At 39.6% G+C, this 11,332-nt stretch overlaps 2 pseudogenes; both read right to left on the bottom strand.

The window, feature by feature from the left end:
- Window positions 1–2,359, bottom strand: part of LOC102495350 (ATP-dependent RNA helicase DDX3X-like) — a 20,081-nt pseudogene extending 17,722 nt beyond the window's left edge.
- A 3,159-nt stretch (window positions 2,360–5,518) lies between these two features.
- LOC102494944 (vesicle-associated membrane protein 7 pseudogene) lies at window positions 5,519–9,580 on the bottom strand (annotated as a pseudogene).
- Between the last annotated feature and the right edge of the window lie 1,752 nt (window positions 9,581–11,332).

The raw sequence follows: 11,332 nt of genomic DNA, 5'->3' as shown, positions 1-11,332 counted from the left end.
CAAATTTAAATAAATAAGTATTTTTTGAAAATTATATATGCCAAAAAAATTCTTTTCAAAAAATGAAAAAAGACCAAAGTTAAAAACAATGTCAAGAACCAAGCTAGCAGGAGGCTTGCTGGCTAAGGCAATGGATTCCCCCCACCACATGGTCAACCACAGCTCAAGTCCTGACCAGGGAACCTATAAAGTATCTCACAATGTGCATGTGTATGTGTGCCTGAATTCCTAGGAAAACAATCCCTCAATGTCTCCTCCTATGGCAGGACTATAGAAAAAAATAAATAAATAAAAATCAAAAATCAATGTCATATGCTTGCACAGTAAACAAGTTTACGATTACTGTATTAAAAGGTCAAGATATTACCAAAATACATGTATCATAAAGTCTAACTTACTCATAAAGCTTTTAGGTAACAAAAACTTTTCCAGGTTTAATATGCTCAAAAATTCTAGTGATTCTGAAAGCAGAGACTAAAATAAACATATACACATAAAATATACTAATGCAGATTTCTTTATTTTCTATTTCTGTACTTTCATATATACATGTCTCAGTAAGTTTATGTTAATTTAATCCTTTCCTTCTAAGGTCTAAAAATATTCTCAAAAATGTAGACAATGTAGACTGCCGTGACCAGCAGTTAGCATAATGACTATGTCGCTGGACTCCCATGTAGTCGACTAAGTTCCAGTCCCGCACCCGGTAGCTTAAACTCATGGCGGGTCAGTGTACGTGCGTGCCCAAGACCCAGAGAGAAGAATGGAGAAGGGATTGTGGCGCGGACATCCCCCCAGGGGGTGATTTCTCGTTTTCAGTCTCTGTCGAGCGCACCCGCCCTATAGCCAAGAAAAGAAAAAAACTTCTCCAAAAAAAAAAAAATATGCAGATTGCCAAACCCTTAATGTTACATTAAGGTAAAATTTATGTTCACTTAGCCTCATGAAAGTCTGTTTAACGATAATACAACAGTAATTTTTGTGTAAGATTTATACCCTTTCATAAAGTCTGTTTAACGATAATACAAAAGTAATTTTTTTGTAAGATTTATACCCTTTCATAAATCCTCTACTAGACTTGGAAGTGGAAGAACTATTCCCTTTAAAAAGATAAAAGCTGGACAGCTTCACCAAAAGTATAACTACAGCAGGTACCCTGAGTAGTTCTTGCCATTGAAAACAAAACTCTAACACTTACTAGGCCACATAAACTCTCACCCACCGCCAACACCTCGAAAGGAGGTTATTTTAGAACAGTTACACTTGGTTTCGACTTACTTCAAAGTGTTTTTCTCTAGAGGTAGCAAAAAACGCCCATCATACTTTTTTCTCTGGTTGGCCCGCGGAAGAAATGCCTAGCTTAAAAACTTAGGCCAGGAAAAAACATTCTGCGCGAGGCGAACTAGCCATTCCGTTTCAATTACGAAACGGGTGTAGGGCCGCGCTTAGCCCCTGACTTTCCACTTCTAGCCACATCAACGTCCAGCTTCCATTATCTCCAGACAGCGGTCAAGAGAAACAGGCGGCATCCATTCTTCCCTCCCCTTCTAACCCTTCCGGTTCTTCGGCGTCACAAAACTTTCCACTCCGGAAACGCAGTCTAGTCACCCAGAGTAACCGGCCTGCTACAGTTTCTATGCTAGGTGACCGCGGAAAATGTAACATAAGAGACACGCGTTTCATTGTCTTATATAGTCAACCGCCTCCAGAAGTCTCAGCGGCTCAGACGTTCTGCTACAAGAGAATGCTATCGCCTAGCCACGCAACTTACACAAAGGCGGTCGCCATTTCCCCAAGCTAAAGCTGCACTCTTACCTTCGCCACCACCATTTCACGGTGTCTTCCACTCACGTAGGGACGCCACAGGGCGTGAATTTAAACAGTGAGTGAGTGCAAAAAGCTTTTAAATAAAACAAGGGCCTTTTTCGCGCATTTCCCAGTAATCAAAGGTGCTTACACATGCGCGTCTCCACCGGATCGCGCAGGCACACACAAAGGCAGCCATTGTGTCCATTACAATACCTCGGAGTTGATCCATAATAATTATAATCAACATTACTGCTACTCTTGTTTTCTTCCCAACGGGCACCTCATAGTTTACTCGAGTTTCTTTCCTCGCTTCCCATAAACCAATCCCGGTAACCACATGAACCGAAAGGTGGAAAGTAAAATAGCCCCTTAACACTGCGCAACAAACCCAAGTTAAGCCAGAGAAATCCAAGTAGAGCGCCTCGGGGGGTCGATTTTGGCTTACCTGTTGGTCCAGTGCAACCGCATTTTCCACCGCCACATGACTCATCCCTATAGAGAACCGAGAACTTATGGCCTTCCAAAGCAGGTCTACCAACCGCAAACACAAGACTCCTCACTTGCTCAACTATACAGCTTTCCCAGTGGCGCAATCTAATCACTATGGGCGTTACGTCAGCACGCAAAGATGTGCGTCTTCCTCCTTTTTCTCCGCCCCTCCTTAAATTTCTTTATAGGTGTTGTTACTTCTGCTGGCTAATTCGGGTTTTAGTCATAACCTTTCCGAATCTTCCAGCCAGTCTCATCTCAGATTCGCGAGAAACCTACTTTCCCTTTCCTCTTTAAATGTGTGAAATCTTAGGCGCTAGCAAGAAGTTGCTGTCTTCTACTTTTTCAGCTTACGGAGTTTAATCGCATCGGTCTCTTAAACCCTGTATTTGCCCGTTCCAGGTTTCCACTCCCCCAGATGCCCTTCTTTAGTAATGTTTCTCTACCCTTTCAATTTCCCAGAATCAATAGTTTTGTAAAAGTTTTCAGTTCTAACTAACTCTAGCCTGCCTTTAGAAAGTTTCCACCAAAGTCTGAGCTCAGTCAAAAAAGGCTCAAGCCGAGAAAGCCGCTATTTACGTGACTCCAAGTGTTGGCCACGGTGACAAATGGTGGAATTGAGTAGCCTCGGAAAACAGAAGAAGGCAGGCGGTCTCTGCGGAGGGTGGGCGGTGACCTAGGTTGGTAGACAGAGGAGACTCCGCAGAAAGCCTTAAGAGGCTTGGGCTGTTGGGGCTAAGCTAGAAACCAAGGCCCCTCAGGTTTGCTAGCTGGGAGTCTGCGCTTCATGCGCTGGTGGGCTCTGCCTCACTAGATGAGAGAACAATGAAACCATTATGGTGTGAATGACGCTGATAATTACATATCTCTTGAGACCCTGGCCTGCACCTAGGTAACGTGAAGGCTACATTAAGTGTTTAGTTTTTCCCAGGGCTCTACAGCCAGTAGGTAGTAATATGTGCTGTGTGCTGGAAGCCACAGTCCGTTGTTGGTTACTCCAAAGAATTGCAGTTGCTAAACCCATGGTTGGGACTCTCATCCCTGGCATCAGAGAAGGGATCTAAGGCGACTGCAATGGGTGGAGAATGGAGAAAATGAATTTTTCCTAAATTAAGGAATTGGTTGTTTTGGTGCTTCTCTCAATTTTTCTTTTTCTTTTTTCTTTTTTTCTTTTTTCTTTTTCAGATAGACTTTATTAAGACATGTATGCTGGCCAGAAAGACAGACACAGAGAGAGACAGAAAGCAATGGCCACGCTGCAGTTCCCTTCTCCATTCTCCTCTTCTGATTTTGGGCACCCTGGTACAGGTGCCTGGCCTGAGTTTAATCAGCAGGTCTGGGACTTAACCATGGTTAACTAATAGAGCCCAGACTCAGCTATACAGATCCTATAAGAAAATGTGTATGCTAGTGAGCATTTACTAGTGAGCAGCATATGCAATGTTTTTAAATACTACTCAGAGAACTAGAGATTAACACAGGTTTTGCACCATCCTTTAAAGAACTGCTAGAGTTCAGATGACTCCTTTCTCAAAATATTATCACTTTTCTGCTTTTCTATTTTAAAATTAAAATATTCAAGTGTGATTGAACTATAGTAACTGTAATATGTGGCCTTGGAGTTACTTTACTGCTTTGCCATCATGAAAGTGTCTGGTAGATTAGATAACACTTTTTAAAACTTTTCTTTAAGACTTACTTATTTTAATTTTATTTATTTTAATTTGACAAGAGAAAGAAACACACAGAGAGAGGGACTGTAAGAAGACAAGCCATCAGGTCCAGGACTGAAACTTTGGTCAGCCATGTAGAAGTCTCCATTGCCTTCACCACACCACCCACTGGCTCATAGATATCACTTTTTAACCTGAATATTTTGTAACAACACCTTTACTATTCTGAAATTAAGTTTACAGGTGATATAAATTAAATTTATTGATGCACAGACTGCATATGGCATCAGTTATGTTGCTGGACTACCACATGGCGAACGGTGGTTCGAGTCTCACATCCTGTGACTTCAGACTCATGCCAGGAAGTGTGCATGAGAGCCCAAGATCCCAAGAGAACAGAGAAGATGGGGTTGAGGCATGGCCATTTACCCTGATAGTGGTAATTTCTCCCCTTTTTCTGTCTCTGTCTCAGTCAAGCACATGCCCTATACCAAAAAAATCTCTCCCGCAAAAAAATTAATAATAAATTGACTGATGCACACATTCTCCCCCCCCCCCAAAAAAAAAAAGAGTATATGGCCATCAACAGGTGGTGTGGTGGTTGAGGCATTGGATTCCCACATGACTGACCACAGTTCAAGTCCTGGACCTGCCTCCTTGCTTTCTCACTCTCCCACTTTCTTAGTCTCTGTCTCTCTCTGGTCAAATTTAAGAATAATAGGAACAGCAGATGGTATAATGGTTATGTCACTGGACTCCCACATAGTCTATAGTGGTTTAAGTCCCAGACCGGTGGATTAAAGTTCATGTCTGGCTCGTGTGTGTGTGTGTGTGTGTGTGTGTGTGCCTGAAATTCCAAGAATGAAGAGAGAAGGGATTGTGGCGTGGCCATCTCCCCAGTGGGGTGATTTCTCCTTTTCTTTCTGTCTCTCCCTGTCTCTCCATCAAGTGCACATGCCCTGTAGCAAAAGTCTCTTCCAAAAAGAAAAAGTTTAAAGAATAATAATGTATAAGTAATAAGTAAAAATTAAGGAGAAAAAGAAATGACTCCTCAAGATGATGGCCAGTCACCAGTCCTTTGCCCTTTTTAATTTCCTGGTTCTTCTCACTCCTCTGGACTTTTGGCAGGCCTTTTTCACTTTTTCATGGATATGTCCCGAGTCCGCACCTTAAAACCTAATAAGGCAATAATAAGACTTTTTCATGGACATGTCCTGAGTCTGTGCCTTAAAACCTAATGAGGGAATAATAAGACCTAGGCGATGTCCAATAAGATTGTACACCCAACAGTATTCAGTCAATTAGGAACTGGAAGAGGACTTGCTCACTAGAAAATAAATTGCTGGTTGTAACCAATTTCTTTTTATTACTCTTAAATTTTATTAATGTCTTTAGTTTGTGCATCATTTAAAATGAGACATGTGCTTTAAAAGCATCCTGATACATAAATAAACCAAGAAACAAGTTAAGTAATTGATTATAAAGCATGCATGTCAATTTTGTTCAGGTGTGTATAAGAAAGTGAAATAAGCTCTTTGCCATTTTCTTTGGATTAAAAACATTTGGAAATTATTATTCAGGAATGTCAAGTGTTTTTCTGAAACAAACATGTTTACAAATTACTGATGCAATTACAAGACATTAGTGTTGAGAAAAGACTGGAAAAATGTTTGTGCTATATATAATTAATGAGGAAACAATACCAGTGGGCATAAAATATGTATCAAATAAATAAATCAGGTAGTATGAATTGGAAGACTTAAATGAATGAATAGGTACCATGAGCCAGATTATGGGACACATATATATATACAAGGCACATGACTAGGCTAAACAGGTTGCTAGGTTCTATAGACTAATTGGTTCTTTCATTGAGAAAAAAATATGATATAATTTCCACTTAATGGCACTTATTGATAAATAAATGCAATTAGATCTAGGGCAGCAAATGTCTTCCTTTCAGATACACACCAGAAGCACATAGTAGGTAAGAGATGCCAGAGTAGCTAAAGCAGCAGGATTGCAGTTTAATTTTCTTATATTACAGTTAAATGGATGCTAAACTGTTCTGTACTATTTCTATATGTCATACTGTCTATTCTCTTTCAAGTTTCACAAAAGAATTCTTCAAAACCAGGCATATTAAAGAATTTATTAAACCACAAAGAATGGTCAAACTATTATTCAATAGGAGTTAACCCTCCAGTTGACTGCTGATTGCATTTAGTTTGGGCTTTTCTCAAAATGTAAATATTTCCCCATAATACATTCCTTTGTACAGCAAAAATATGAGCACATCCACTGTGGCTCCCTGATTTTTCTTTGGTGAATTAGAATAATTCCGTCTCCCCACCCCCTCCAATACCTACTTTATTCACAATACAATTGCCCTAAATATCCACAGAAGAAAAAGGAATATATAAAAAGTTATATATACTTAAGTATAAGTTATAATACTTAAGTCATCATCTTCCCAAATAAACTGCAATGGGAAAACAGAGGATACTGAGCCATCCACTGTATTGTGAATGATCAGCACACTGAACTTGATTCCCAAGAATGGATACCAGGAGAACAAGGGTTCAAGGGTAATTCTGTGCTTCTAATTGGGTAGCAAAATGTTGCCCCATCTGACTGAAATAAAAGTGTTTAATGCTTTACCTATCTGGGATCCTAGAAACAAGCAGCACCAACAATTTAATTATAACTCCCCAAATAACAACTATTCTCCATTTATGTTGTTTTAAAGCACCTAAAACTCTCCAATAACAAGACATTAAGGTGAGATGTTAGCAATACTCTCTGTATCTTGAATACTTTTGTGTGCACATACAAGTTCCTTCACAGTTTTAGTAGACAACTCAGACTGGTAGTATCCACCTCAGTGATAGCTTTGTATAATTAAAAACAAAAATGTTTCTCTAAGCAGATGATGCTAGTTAACAAACCAAATAAACATTAAAAGCCTTTTAGGGCTACTGCTACAGTGAATAGTTGAATCCAAAGTTCAATAGAAAAAATTGATTGATAGGACAAAGAAATCTGTAGGCACAGAACAAGATTAAAAAATAAAAAAAAAGAAAAGGGAGAAGGGGCTGAAGAGGCTGGCAGACACCATCTGTCAGCAATGAAAGGCTTGAGTCACATGCATTGCTTTTAACTTTTTGTTTTCTCATATCTTCGGTTAATGACAACTTCTTTATTTCTTCACACAGTTTGGCCATGTGAATCCACCATAGAGAGATGATACAATGATATAAATGAATACAATTGAGATGATGATAATGATGACAGTGAGCTTGAGATTCTTTATACACATGGCACGGGCAAGATTTCTGCTAGTAGTTTTGAAGGTGACAGACGAATCCACGAGATTTTCTGTTTTGTCTATCAATAATTCTAATCTTTCTCCCCGATGAGCTACCAGATCTATATTTCTGACCATGATTCTTTTTAGTCCATCCACTTGGGCTCGAGTCTCCAACACTTTATCCAGGCCTTTATTCTCAGAGTGATGTTTCAGCTGTGCAGCCAAGACACTTGAGAATTCGCTATTCAAGGCAGATGGAAGTGCTGTCTGTGCTCTTGAACCATAAGTAGTCTGGAATCTCTTCTTTATCTCATTCAGAAAATTAAAGGCTTGGGAATGTTCAAAATCATCATCAGTGATACAAAGATATACAATCCTGTCTTGGCAGATGTAATGAAACAAATAATTGCCATGTGAGTATGTTAGTTTGTTATTTTCAGAAGGTATCTTTGCCAGAATCTGCATTGTCACCTCCAGGAAATTTCCTCCACACCAAGCATGTTTGGCAAGGACAGTGGTTCCCCTGGCAACAACGGCAAAAAGAATGGCCATGACTTCAATCTGTGCGGGTAATCACTGAGGGTGTGTGAGTTCAGGACTGAGGGGCATTGGCCAGAGAAGGTTCGCCCACCGCCCGCTATTGACTTCCGTGTAAAGCCCTGGTTGTAACCAATTTTGACATGCCAGCCCATCAGACATTTGATCTTGTACAACAGCTATTAAAGTCTCCTTTCAGTAAAAAAAAAATAAAAGAATACACCTGAGGCTGCTTCCTAGTTACAGCTTTCTCTACCAGAGAAGTCGGGCCCATCAGTCCTCCATCCTCACTTTTCTATGTTTAGGTGTATCTTTGTGTGTTTGCTGTTATATTTACTAGTGACTAGACTTCTTTCATATTTTGTTTCTCACAGATAATTGAGACACAACCTTCCCCACTCAGAAAAATGTATTTAACCAAGCAGGTTCTAACAAGTGACACCCTAACATGTGACCTGAGCATGGGGCAAGAGTCAGGCAAGTGGACCCTCGAAGCCAGTAGATTATTGAGTAAGGTAGGGAACCTATAGAGTGAAAAAAAGAATAGAGTAGAAGAAAGAGATACTGGAGTAGAAGAAAGTGATGTCAGAGTACATAAAGCAAGAGAAGGAATGGATTCTATTATTGTCAGGTGTCAGTCATGGGGACAAAGTTGTCTAAAAACAGAGCTATGTATGTTTAAATGTTGTTTTATATGTTAAAAGTTAGGGGTAATAAAGTTAGTATCAAGCAGTTACTACAGTTCCTGAAGTTTGTGCAGGAAACATGCTATTGGTTCCCAGAGCAAGAAACAGTTATTAGGAGACTTAGGACAATGGTAGAGACCAGATCAGGGAACAATATACAACAGAAGGTCTAGCAGGATTCCCATTTTTGCCTTCTCTCTGTGGGATTTAATAAAGGAGACAAAACCCTCCAGAAAAAAATGGAGCTGGCTTAGTAACTCCACTGACAAACAATCCAGAGGGTTATACCTCCCTCCTATCTAAGAAAAGAAATCAGAATCTGTTACTAACAGCAGGGATAGAGAGTTAATGCCTGGTAAGGAAAATGAAAGACTTTAGACATTAGACAGACTTAAAATTGCAGATTCCAAAAGCAGTTGCAGAGAGGATTATGAATCCACTGCCCTAGGCTTCGTGCTCCCCCTCTGAGGCCCATTGCTTCCCAGTCAAAATCTACTTGCATATCAGATGGCCCTAGGATGGAAAGAACAGATCTCACTTTACTCCCTGTCCAGAGAGTATTGTACAGCAAAGACAGGACACTTTGGGATTTAAATTATGCTTGTTTATAGAGGCTCCTAATCCTGACAATTTAGAACAAAATCTGCATCAGCATGAGTCGATATCCTTTAAAATGCTAAAAGAATTAAAAGCGGTTTGTACACAATGTAGTCCCATGGTATCCTATACAATTGAGGTTTAGAAATGACTATTCAATCTGCATTTACATTTGAAATGTTAACCGGAACAAATATTTTTTCCAGAGTCTTATTGATCAGGTGGCATCATGTTTAATTTAATATGATTGTTTTAATGAAACAGCTAATATACATTCTACATTATATGTTACATGGTACATATCTGACTATCAGGAAAAATGACTAGTGACTAGACTTCTTTCATATTTTGTTTCTCACAGATAATTGAGACATAATAACCAAAGAAAAGTGTAAGTGCTGTTTAATAAGACTGATTTTCGGGACCAGCAGTTAGCATAATAGCTATGTACTGGACTCCCATATAGTCGACTGTGGTTTGAATCCTGGACCTGGTGGCTTAAACTCACACCGGGCGCATGTGTATGCGTGCATGCCCAAGATCCCAAGAGGAGAAGGGAGGAGAAGGGATTGCGGTGTGGCCATTCCCCCTGGGGGGGGGTATGATTTCTCGCTTTCTGTCTCTCTGTCTCTCTCTGTCTGCCTGGAGAGCGCACGCTCCCTAGAGCAAAAATAAACTCTCAAAAAAAAAAAAAAGACTGATTTTCCTAAAGTTCAACTTTTTTTTTGCTACAGGGTGCTTGCCTGTGCCAGAAAGACAGAGAGAGACAGAGAGACAGAAAGCGAGAAATCATCCCCCCCCCCAGGGGGAATGGCCACACCGCAATCCCTTCTCCTCCCTTCTCCTCTTGGGATCTTGGGCATGCACGCACACATGGCCAGCATGAGTTTAAGCCACCAGGTCTGGGACTCGAACCAAGGTCGACTACATAGGAGTCCAGCAACATAACCATTATGCTAACTGTTGTTCCCCTAAAGTTCAATTTTTAATTCTCCTGTGGTTCAGTTGTAGGATAACTGGAGAATTAAAAACAGTAACAAACAAACAAACAAAAAACAGTAAAAAAATGCATTTCATAATATTTATGATTATATGCAATCCATATATTGGCCTTTGAGTTGTTTAGTTTATCCCTGAAAGTCTTATCTGACTAGTGGTCTGCCATGCATTCTGTTTTAATGCCAACAAACACCGAGTTAACCATTTCTCATCCCTAACTAACCATTTCTCCTCCCTAACATGCTTTTTTTTTTTTTTTTTGACATCTTATGTTTTATTCTTCTAATGTGTGGGCTTTTTTATAATTATTATCATTATAATCTTGTTTACATTTCATTGAATTTCATGTAACTTTACAGTGTAATGCATTGCTTTTTTGAAAGGGAATGCCATGCATGTCAGTCAATACAGAGACATCAAAATCCCCACTTCATCATTCAATATCTTTTCATTTTTTCCCCCTGATTATCATTATTATTATTATTATTATTATTCCAATTATTTTTTGACCAGCCAATCACTATTTCTCATTTTGTTTGTAAAAAGACTTTACCCGTCATGAAATATTTCTCAGACCAATCCAGTTGAGAATACTATGCACATCATCATCAACAGGTAATAAACCACTAATAAATCTGTGTCCCACTAATGTCATGCCTCTGTATTTGTTTTCTTGCTATCTTTCTCTATTCTATTCTCTTCCCCCCCCCCCCAATTCCACACTGTCTTATCCTCATTTAGTATTTTCACTGGTTTCATGTCCTCCAATATTTCACTCTTTACCATAGAGTGCAGATAGTTTGTATATATTAAGTGGATACATACACTTTCTTTCATAGCCTGGCTTACTTCACTCAGCAACAGATCCCCCATATCCGACCACATTCTATCAAATGCTAGGGTCTTTCTATTTTTTAAGGCTGAGTAGTATTCCATAGAGTATATATGCCAAACTTTTTCAATCCATTCAGCAGTTTGTGGACATTTAGGTTGGTTCCATGTCTTGGCAAACATGAATAATGCTGCAATAAACATTGCTGTGCAAGCACTTTTCTGACTGAGCATTCTCCTGTCCTTTGGGTGGATACCCAGAAGTGGGATTGCTGGATCAAATGGTAGTTCTATTTGTAGCTCTTTGAGGTACCTCCATATTGTTCTCCACAGTGGCTGAATCAGTTTACATTCCCACAAACAGTGTAGGAGAGTTCCCTTTTCACCACATCCCTGCTAAC

The sequence above is a fragment of the Tupaia chinensis genome, unplaced genomic scaffold (genome assembly GCF_000334495.1).
Source record: "Tupaia chinensis unplaced genomic scaffold, TupChi_1.0 Scaffold150112_1, whole genome shotgun sequence".
In the NCBI taxonomy this organism is placed as follows: Eukaryota; Metazoa; Chordata; class Mammalia; order Scandentia; family Tupaiidae; genus Tupaia; species Tupaia belangeri.
The sequence above is the reverse complement of the archived record's forward strand: the minus strand, read 5'-3'. Positions and strand labels throughout refer to the sequence as shown.